Source organism: Galeopterus variegatus, unplaced genomic scaffold, assembly GCF_000696425.1.
Source record: "Galeopterus variegatus unplaced genomic scaffold, G_variegatus-3.0.2 Scaffold13548, whole genome shotgun sequence".
NCBI classification, from domain to species: Eukaryota; Metazoa; Chordata; class Mammalia; order Dermoptera; family Cynocephalidae; genus Galeopterus; species Galeopterus variegatus.
The window spans coordinates 8,365-12,834 of record NW_007739659.1 but is presented as its reverse complement, the minus strand read 5'-3'; positions in this window follow the sequence as shown (position 1 = coordinate 12,834).

Sequence of the window (4,470 nt, the reverse complement as noted above, 5' to 3'; positions counted from 1 at the left end):
GTGCAATTATACATACAAGCATACTTCAAAAAGTTCATGGAAAATTGAGTTGAAAGATAGTATGAATCTTTCCATAAACTTTTTGAAGTACATATGTATATACACTTTTGTAGATAGACATATACACATGTGTATGATGTAGTTAAATAATTTGAAATGTGGCTTTTGTGGTTTTATTGATAGATCATCAATAGCAAGAAAATACACTTGTGTATTAACAAAAAGCAATAGCAAGAATATATATACACTTGCTGTTTTTTCTTTCTTCATTAAATAGTCTACTTTTGTCCCTCACTACTGTTTCAGGTTCAGAACAGTTTCTTGGACTTCAATTACAAGGGGAGAGGAAAAACAACTAAACTATATGAATTGTGCTGTGACAATGAAACCATCTGGAAGATAATAGTTTGGGTCGGTCACAATAGCATCCCTCTCAAGGAAGATACCTGCCTTGACATTTTCTTGAACAGCAAGGTATGATAGAGGTTTTAAAAACGTATGATACAAGAACTCTGGTTCCTTACAAACCATTTGCCTTTCTTAGGTGGAATCTAGACTCAGCTTTTGGAGTATACACTCTTCTTGAATCATTATCTCATTTTAAATATGGTCTTATTAAAACTCCCCCTTTCTAAAATATAGGCAATGCTTCTAATCCCTCTCATATTTTTCTTAGACAAATTGAAGATGATTAAATGATACCATTATTTTTTTCAAATATTTTCAGCAACTCACAACTTTTTATGACCAGTACCTCCCTGTGGATCAAAATTGGATTCTGAATTATGTCAATATGTCCACCTACACAGTAATTGTTTAAAAAATCTATCTTGGAATTTCAGATATGTTGTGCTTTGGGATGGAATCCCAACAGCGGTTCAGATGTCTTATCTTTTACCTCATTAAATAATTGATATAGTGCCAATCTTAATATGTTTTTACATTTGCCATTTTCACTAATAAATTATTTTTGAATTTTTTGTTCTTATTCATCATTAGGTCTCTAGAACCTAACATATTGAGTGAACATACTAAAAATACATTAGTAATTTTTTATATTTTTTCAGTAGAAATTTGTTATAAATATATTATATTGCCTCATAAATTTCTCCAAAAATTATCTTTTCATTAGAGCAGCAGGTCATTTCTTAAATATGGCCTAGGATTATTGTTATTGGTGGCAGTCATTGATTGTATAGCACAGGCAGTCTTTTGTGTCAAACTGGGATAGAGGAGAAATCAAAGCATCCTCAGAGAGTTTTCTAAGAATGTTAAAAAGAATTTTACTAAGATGAGTTAAAAGTATATGCCAAATTCCTAATATATCAATTATAAATTAAGTCTTTTATTACAGTAAACAAATCTGTTTTCCACTCAACACAAACACATATTTCCAGAAATGAGCTTAGTGAAAATAATTTGGGCTTCAAATTTAAACATATCTTGTTTGAAATATCATTTTGCCACTCAGTAGTTTTTATAATTGAGCATATTATGTACCTACTGACTAATTTTCTATACCTCTAGTATTCGAGACTATTGTGAGGATTAATGAAGATAACCCATGTGAAACACATACCTACCTGTATATTATCAACACATGTTACAATGTAACTCATTAATTTTGGCATTTTTGATAATATCAATAAAATAACATCCATGTATGCATGCACTTTGTTAATTTTATTATTCTTAGCACCACTCTTCAAATAGTTTACAAAATACACTCTAAGGAGTACAAGATCATGGGCAGTTTTAAGTGAACCAATTCCAAATTCATAACGGTCATATGTAGTATTTTCGAAATTCATTGTCCTGAGAAAGTGTTATGACAGTTTCATTCCTCACTTTTATTTCAGAGAATGCATATCTCTTACCCATCCAGAATCTTCTTTGGGATACAAGTCAAGTAAATACCTAAAGTAATCAAGTAAAAGATAATTATTAATATGATGTTTGTGTGCAGAAGGTGAATATACAATGAATAAACAAAAATCATTTTGCTAATTGAATGATTTTTAAAATTTTACCTCCCTGAAATTAAAATAGATTTTGATGTTCTTTATGTTATCAGACATTAGTAAATAAAATATTTCATGATATGTAAAAATTGATTTTTTGTAATAGAACTCAGAAATATAGCCACCACTGGTTTATGTTAACATTTTTCCAGTTCTTAACTCCATATACAAAAAGGAAAGGCATAGTCTTGCTAAATACTGTCAGGTTCTAGAAACAAACAACATTTATGAACAGAACCATAAATTAATAGGTTAAAAATTATTTTCGTCTCATTGAGAAATATTCAGTATATCTTAATATATATAGTTTGAGATATATATGCGTATATTCAATGTACTACAAATGTATAAAATTAAATTTCAATTTATATCTCTTCAGCTCTCTATATCTATATATCTGTTATTGGCTGAGTCATGTCCCCTAAAATTCATATATTGATGTCATAACGCCAGTATCTCAGAATGTGACCGTACAAGGGGTCTTCATAAAGCTCATGGAAAATGCATATTATGAAAATACTATGCATGGATTTCAATTTTTTTTTTTTTTGCACTGAAATAAACTCATAGTAACTTGTCTGAACAGGCTGTAGTGTGAAGTGCTAAGAGGAATAAGACAGCAATTTGAAAAGAGCCCATATCAAAGCAACATAAATTCTGCTACAATTGAAGACAGAACAAACATCAAATGGGTGGAAGAATGATAAAGTCATTGATGCTTTATACAAAGTTTATGAGGAATAAGCCCCTTCCCCCAAATCAGCAATTTACAAATGGATAACTTGTTTTAAGAAGAGACCAAATGATATTGAAAATGAAATCCACGACAGCAAAACATCCACATCCATTTGTGAGAAAAAAAAAAAAAATCTTGTTTGTGCCGTAATTGAAGAAGACAGATGATAACAGCAAAACTATAGCCAACACCACAGACGTCCCGATAGGGTCAGCTAACATAATTCCAATTGAAAAGTCACAGTTGAGCAAACTCTTCACTTGACGGGTGCCAAAACTGTTGTGCCCAGATCAGCTGCAGACAAGACCAGAGCTTTCAATGGAAATTATAAACAAGTGAAATCATGATTCTGGGGCATTTCTTTGAAGAATTGTAATAGTAGATGAAACACGGCTTTACCAGTAAGATCCTGAAGACAAAGTACAGTCAAAGCAATGGCTTCCAAGTGGTAGAAATGGTCCCATCAAAGCCAAAGTGGACCTTTCCAGAGCAAAGGTCACGCTAACATATATTTGGAATGCTCAAGACATTTTGCTTGTTATGAGAGTGTTTTGAGAAAGTTAGCCAAAGTGTTAGCCCAAAAAAGCCCAGGAAATCTCCACAGAGAATTCTTCTCCCATACCACAATGTTCCTGCTCATTCTTCTCATCAAAGTGATACTGGAGGAAGGGTTTGGGGAGGCCTGATGGCCTGTCCTGTTACAAGGTTCTTGACTCCTCCACAGGAAAGAATTCAAGACCAGAGTGACAACACAGAATAAAAATATAGACTTCACAGAGAAAGTGTGGCCTCGCTCCACGGGTTGAGCAGGGCCTGAATTAAATTCAATAAAGACATCAGAAATATGTGCTTAAAGTTTAGTACAAAGTGTAGGTTGGCTCAAGAGAGTGAGCAGCTGCCTTCTAAAAGCAGGTTTAATACAAAAGTAAAAAATACACACCTCACATGTGGAGTGTGGGTTTCCCCCTGGAAAGTGAGCAACCAACTGAAACAAGTTTAATACACAAGTAAGAAACAAATTTACAGACAAAGAGCAGGATGGCACAGAGTGAACGGCAGCCTGCTAAAGTCAAGTTTGATAAAAGAAAAAAAGACAGAAATACACCCTTCAGGCAAAGTGCAGGCTGGCCCCAAAGAGAGTGAACAACAGCCATACCTTCTACCAGGATTCAACTTTTATAGTTTTCTTATCTAACACATATTCATGCCATCTAATGAATATTTAACTAAAGGGATGGTGTATAATTACATAACAGTCTTGCACATGCTCAGTTGCTCTCCTTTCAAGGCACATTCAATGGTCAAATTCCATCACATGAACCCAATATTCAAAAATATTCTGTGCTCTTAACACATCTAATGAAAGGTTATTCAAAGGATCAATTCCACTTTACTGAGCATGCTTGGCTTCTAGCATTATATTACCCCTTTCTATTGAGAATGCCTATCCACTGGATTTGCATAAATCTGCCCTTAAGGTCTCAATTTTCCCTGTTGGTGTTGAAAATATGTCCAATAAGCAACAGTAACTCTCCTCTAGGAGAGGGCATAGAGGAGGGGTTTGGGATTGTGGGAAATAGCTTGAAACCTACAGGTGTGTTTTGTAACCTGAACCCATGGAAACTGACCATCTTTTATCTCAAAACAAGGGCAATTCTGTGATACTTTTGATGGGAAATCATTAGGCATTCACCTTCCAGTCTTGATTTGCCT